General features: G+C 37.3%; 1 pseudogene; it reads left to right on the top strand.

Moving 5' to 3' along the window:
- Nucleotides 1-2610: 2610 nt before the first annotated feature.
- LOC131828407 (U6 spliceosomal RNA) lies at nucleotides 2611-2709 on the top strand (annotated as a pseudogene).
- Nucleotides 2710-7234: the final 4525 nt, after the last annotated feature.

Genomic DNA, 7234 nt, shown 5'->3' with positions numbered 1-7234 from the left:
GTATAAGTTCTGTAACGTAAATATGGTAAAAGAGGTGAAAATTACATTGAGTATCTTGTTCAAGTTCAGCAATCTGTATTTTGAGAAGTGAGTGATTTGGTCACTATCACTGATGTCTGGAACTCTGAGGGCCATATGGAGTGTCTTGAAGGTCTTGTATCATGACTTTAGTGCATGTAGATTACTGTTTAATATATTAACTTCCATTGTAGTTGTCTGTTAGGTAACAGATTCCCAGAACTCTTTACCACAAATGGGGTGATTGTTATTGCTGCCATTGGCCAGACCAGCCATCTAGAACATTACTACTTGCCCAGGAATCTATAAAATTATTCAAATAGTACTTTGCAGCTCTCCATAAATTGTATGAACTCCCACTGTGTTCATTCAGTTGATCTCAGGGGACTTTCTAGGTAGCCAAGGAATTGGAAGAAAGGTGACTACCTGCTAGAGTGTGGTGTATGGCAAGGTACTGAGGGCAGGGAAGAGATCCCCCTCCTATAGGTAGATAGAAGGCCCAATTTTGGCTCTATCCTTCATAAGCAGGCCTCGGTGACCATTTTGAGCTATAGGCATGCTCCTTTGATGACCAAAGGCACAATAGCCAGCTGGGTACAGAGGGTTACTGCTTCTTGGCCAATGAAATCCTCTATTTTGAGAAGATCAGTTTGTTGCCAGTGACTTCACACTAATGACACAGCAGTTTCTTGTATCAGAAGCTCATAGTCAATTTATCATGGGTGTTCCAGAGAGGAGGTTGCTAAAGCCTCCTCATCGAAGGAGTCTTTTGTTGAGGAGATGGCACTAGTGGGAATGACTGCTGTATTGCAGTTTTGACAGATTCTAAAGCCTTTTGTTGTAGAGTCTCTAGTCAAGGAGGACTTATTTACAAGTAAAATATATAAGGACTTAAATAAAATTTGGAAGTGAGGGGCAGGTTGTTTTCAGAACCTGAAACTGGAAAAGTTGTTGGATTGTTTTAATGTTGTGGTCATTGACAGGATCAATAGCTGTTTCTTAATTATGGCAAGTATGGCACAATCCTTGATTTACCAAATAATGCTTACAGATTTAACAAAGTTTGTAAAGTCAGTAACACCAATGGTAATGTGTATGGGGATTTCAAGGGGGGCCAGAGCATTATTACAGTAGTCAATTATGAGGTGCCACTTTTTCTTTCTAAATTTAAAAACAGGCCAAATTGGTCTGAATGAAGAAGTAAAAAAGTCTTGAATGGTTGGTTTTAATGTTTGTAATCTGTTTAAATTTACATTGGGTCATAACATATTAACTGGGGGAAGATCTATGAGGTTTTATTTTATCAAGACGAAAATTCCAAAGACCAATTTCATTTTAACTTTTTACTCATTGGGTAATAGTAATACCCACACTGAGGTATTTCAGTGTAATACATTCTACAGTAGTGCAGAATTTAAGCAAGACAGTCCCGTCAATGTTGCTACAAATTTGGGTATTCATCCTTTCTGATGGAGGCACAATACTCCATAGTGTATATGGACCACATCTTCCTTATCCATTCATCCGTTGAAGGGCAGTTTGGTGACCCTGGCCATTGCTGCTATAAACATTGGGGTACAGATGGCCCTTCTTTTCACGACATCTGTATCTTTGGGGTAAATACTCAGTAATGCAATTGTAGGGTCATAAGGAAGTTCTATTTTTAATTTCTTGAGGAATCTCCACACTGTTCTCCAAAGTGGCTGCACCAACTTGCATTTCCACCAACAGCATAAGAGGGTTCCCCTTTCTCCACATCCCCTCCAACACATGTTGTTTCCTGTCTTGCTAATTTTGGCCATTCTAACTGGTGTAAGGTGGTATCTCAATATGGTTTTAATTTGAATCTCCCTGATGGCTAGTGATGATGAACATTTTTTCATGTATCTGATAGCCATTTGTATGTTTTCATTGGAGAAGTGTCTGTTCATACCTTCTGCCCATTTTTTTAATAGAGGTTATGCTGAGTGAAATAAGTCAAGCAGAGAGAGTCAATTATCATATGGTTTCACTTATTTGTGGAGCATAACAAATAACATGGAGGACAAGGGGAGATGGAGAGGAGAAGGGAGTTGAGGGAAATTGGAAGGGGAGGTGAACTATGAGAGACTATGGACTCTGAAAAACAATCTGAGGATTTTGAAGGGGCGGGGGGTGGGAGGTTGGGGGAACCAGGTGGTGGGTTTAGGGAGGGCACGGATTGCATGGAGCACTGCGTGTGGCCCAAAAACAATGAATACTGTTACGCTGAAAAGATATTAAAAAATTAAAAAATAAATAAAGTGTTAAGTATAAAAAAAATTAAAAAAATAAAAAGACTGATAACACACACACACTAAAGAATTTAAGCAAGACAATAGTTCTGATGGTCAAACAGAGACATACCTATTTGTACTCTATTTTATATTTTAAAGTCTTTTAAGATTATAAGAAGTACCTTGCTTAATATTTAGAATCTCCAGGTATATATTTTTTTTTTCCAGGTATATCTTTAATTTGAACCTCAGACCATGAAAATTAAGACCACGAACATTTGCCAGTGGGTAAATTTTGACATATTAAGGTTAATTCAGATCCAAAGTTGTTGAGTGCTTGCTTTTACAGAATATATACTAAAATTGGATAGATACAGAGATTAGTATGGCCCCTGTACAAGGATGAATACAAATTTAGCAAACATTCCATATTTAAAAATAAAACACACACACACACACACACACACATTTGTCGAGACACAAACTTTAATCAGTAGGCTTTTATCTTTAATATATAAAATAATTTAATAAATTTTGGATTGGGTCAAGTTGTGGACCTCTGTTTCAGTTTTATGTACCCAGGTTTCTATTCTGTACCCAGATTTATTCTTCTTTTCTATTTTTAGATTGTTGTTTATGGATATTCTTCAGACAAATTCCTCTCTCCCTTGCTCATATACATAAGCTTGTTCCTCCAGAGAACCTCAAATTAACATCTCCAGGGTTTATAGCCTCCCCCATGGCAATGGTTTCTTCATTGAATTGAAGCTGGGCTTATGTTGGCTTTGACTCAACCACTTCACTGTGCCACAGGGGTAACATGAGTGCTTTCCTCTATAATCTTGAGGATCAAGATCTTTGTTGTAACAGAAACATAAATAGCAGCAGCAGAAGTGTATTTGTGAGTCCTAGTGAGTCCTGTGCTCTTAGATGAATAGACTTCAGCATTTCAGGTAATGACTGCATTTTTCTTCCTTTTTCTCTGTTTTTAAAAGTTCATTAGTGATTGCTTTTTCACGAGTGACCAACTGAGGTGCCCATATCTTTCATAGGGTACAATCCTTCATACGGAACAGAGGTCAAAACTTGTCTGAGACACACAATGAACTGGTAATATGTGAGACTCTTTCTCCTAAACCTTTTGTCAACCAGTTTTATTTTAAATGCATGCATATTTCCAGGTTGAGATCCTTAACCCAGGGCCACTAAGGAGGGCCCCAAGCATGAATGATTCTCCTTCCAAAACCAAATATTGAAAATTATGACTTAGATCAGATAAATATATAATAAACTTTCTATAGAACTCAACAAAAGTAGCTGAGTGCATCAAAACTCAAGCCAAAGTTTACCAGAAAGAAGTGGAGCTATGCCACACACTAGGCTTAGCGGCTTCTAAACAGTTAGTGGGAAGATTTATTACTTACATATGGGACTATTTGGGGATAGCCTCATTTCAAAATTTGCTTGAGAGAGGATTTCAAAATATGCTTGAGAGAGGAAAGAAAGGAGGCTGACTCAGAATTTTCATTGTGGCTAGGAAGTGTGTCAAGGTGTGTGTAGGTGGAGTTGGGGGTTCCTTTATATGGTCAGGAGCTTGTATGGTTTAATCTCCCAAGGTGATAAATAAGAAAGTATCCAGGCTTTCTTATCAGGTTGCCCAGAAGGAAAGGGGGAAGTGCTTAAAGATAAAGATAAAGCAGGCAAAAAATATCACTAAGATATAGTTGATTTTTTTTAAGTTACAGTTGATCTTAAGCATATTATTAATCAAATTGATCTAATTTACATGGGTAGAATACATCCCCTGATAATAGAATACACATTCTTTTCATACTCAGATGTAATATTCACATTCTTGACTCTCAAAAATCCCTAAAAATCACAAAAACTGGAGATCATGCAAGGTAGAACTTCACATAGTAATGCAATTAAATAAACTAGAAATCAGAGATAGAATGATAGCTGTAAATATAATTCTAAATGATATATGTATCAAAATGAAATTTGAGAAAAAATTTTAAAATATACTCAAATGAAAATTAAAAAACTACTTATCAAAATTTGTAGGATGCAGCAAAAACAGTACTTAGAGAGAAATTTATACCACCAAAAACATGTATAAGAACAAAAGAAAGATTTAAAATCAGTAACTTAGGCTTCTACCTTAGGAAACTAGAGAAAGAAGAAGAATTTAAGTATAAAATAGTATAAAGAAAATATAATAATAATAATAATAAAAGTTTCCAAAACAAATACATTGAAAACAAAGAAACAAAAGCATCAAAACTAAAGTCTGCTTTTTTGGAAAGATCAATAAAATTGATATAAACACTTAGGCTGACCAATGAGGAAAAAAAAAAGACATATACCAATGTTAGAAAGAAGAGTCATCACTATGGCCTCAAAGACAATAAAAGAAAAATAATAATATGAATATTCACCACCACATATTTGATAACCTAGATGAACTTTATTAATCCCTATAAGACACAACTATGAAAATTACACAAAGATCAATAATTTGAATAAGAATGTATATCAATTATAGTAATTGGATCAATATTAATGATCCCCCCAAAAGAAAGCAACACACCTTAAGTTTCACTGGTGAATTTTACCAAGTATTTCAAGAGGAAATAATGCCAAATTCTCTGTGATCCTTCATGGGGGAGGAGGATGGGTCAAAAGCAGAGAATCACTTTCTCATATATTTTATGAGGCATACATTGTTCTATCACCAAAGCCATATAAAGCCATTACACTAAGAAAAAAAACGATATCTGTTATGAATATAGGTACAAAAAATCTTCCACAAAATATTATCAAGTTGAATTCAACAATATGTAAAAAAGACTTATACAATGTATACAGTGTCAACAAAGAATATGTGGGATTTATTTAAGATATTTAAGGATGGCTCAACAGTCAAAAATTAACCAATAGAATCAACTATGTCAAAACTAAAAGAAGAAAACTATTGGACCATATTGATTGGTAAAGAAGAGGAGAAAAAGAAAAGAAAAACTCCCAAATTCAGGATTTGGACTCCCTGCATGGCAACATGAGATATTTTGCAGACATGTTCCCGGCAAGACTGTTGAGAAGTATTTTAGAAAACAACCACTTCGAATCTGTATAAATGGTTCTAAGATCATACGGCAAATGAAGAGACATTTATTTAAGAAAATTTCCTAAAGCTTAGTAGAAGAAGGAGGAGTCTATGGCATCTAAATTATGATATTATCTCTGCCAACTTCCTACCCAACATGACAGAAACTCCACTGCAGATGAATATAACTGAGAACACGTGGCTCCTTCCTCCCTAATCTCTAGGTCAGAAGGCTAAAATATCTTCTCAGGAGGCACAGGACAATAGCAATTTTCATTTTGTTCCAGTAATTGGTTACAAAAGCTAAATTCCAGGTGAGTGGACATGAGATGTAATGGCTCCCTTTTCTGCCTACCTCCCACTCATTGGATGCAGGCTCTACTTTGGGTGTAGCATGTTTAGAAAGGCCCCAATAACCCTAGCACAAGTTAATTTGTTAAACAGAGGATCCACCCTGGGAGAAGCAAGAGCAGAGTTTGCAGGACCCCAAGCACACATACTGCTGAGTATGCAGCTCAACAGCATGGATTTCAGTCAGAGAGAAGGGTCCCACTGTCCACGCTGCCAGTTCTAGAGCCATGGCTCAAAGACTTTGCCCATGGGGAGGCAGGCTAGAGATTTTCCCAAAAGAACCAATTTCATTTGCAACAGAATATTTTAAGTTCAAGTTTAAGATGATATAAAAACTTATTAGCGATTGTAATGAAAAGCAATTTGGAAAGAAACTACTAGATTTTTGGAGAATGTAACCCAAAAACAAGCTAGTTTACCACAGAGAATCAGGGGAAAAGAAGTTGAAGGACAGCCCTGTTGAGGTCAGAACAGATCTTAAACAGGGGCTTCAAAAAGTGAGTCCTAATTTAGTTTGTTCATTTTGTGGGACAAAATATTCCAGGACATTATTGAAAACAATAAAGCAATAATCCTGAAAAATAAATGGAGCTTAACAGTTGGGTGTGTTGAAAAAATAGAGAGAAAAACCCACAAATACCACTGTCATATCAAGTGAACGGTGTGCATTCCCAAGACTGCACCTTCCAAGTCACAACATCAGAGGCTCCACAGAGAAGGGAAGAATCAGACTGTAAGGACCAATTTAGAAACTGTCCCTGCTCCCCTTCCCCCAGGGGATTTCCTTGGAGACAAGTCCCCGGAAACCAGCTTCAGGTAATAATAAAGCCCAGATACAAATGTGGGTCAGGCCAGGTGGAGACATCCGATCAGTGGGGGGGGATGCACACTCTCTCCCTGGTTACCAAGGAGTATGGGCCCTGCCCTTTGGGAGCCTTTTGGGCTCCAATCGCAATCAAGGTGTAATAGGCTAGTTCAAATGTCTACTAGGGTAAATTGTAACTCAATTGGTCACCTAGCCTCACTGTGGAATTTCCTGTGTGTGTTACAATCTCATTGGCCACCTGTGCGTGGCCAGGCCTGATCACATGGCCTTTGCCCTTAATGGCTAGTCTGTGAAACAGAGAAGGGTCACCCTCTCTTGTAAGAGGTGCGTCCCCGAATGTTTGGTTAGATTCTTGATGCTTGGCGTTAAATAAAACTTTGCTTGACCTTTGCTTTGTATCAGTCTCGCTCCTTTAATCATGGACCCATTACTGGAAGATAACACAGACTTTATATATTTATATATTTTTAATATTAAATGTGCTTTTTAATTGTTTTTAAGATTTTATTTCTTTATTTGTGAGAGAGAGAGAAACATTTGAAACAGAGAGCAGGGGCAAGGGGGAAGGGAAGGGGAAAGTTAAGGGAGTTGTCCACTCCCTGCTGAGCAGGGAGACTGACATGGGGCTCCATCACAGGACCCTGGGGTTATTACCTGAGCAGAAGGCAGATGCTA

This window comes from Mustela lutreola, chromosome 3 (genome assembly GCF_030435805.1).
Source record: "Mustela lutreola isolate mMusLut2 chromosome 3, mMusLut2.pri, whole genome shotgun sequence".
Taxonomy (NCBI): Eukaryota; Metazoa; Chordata; class Mammalia; order Carnivora; family Mustelidae; genus Mustela; species Mustela lutreola.
This window is presented reverse-complemented; position numbering and strand designations above follow the sequence as displayed.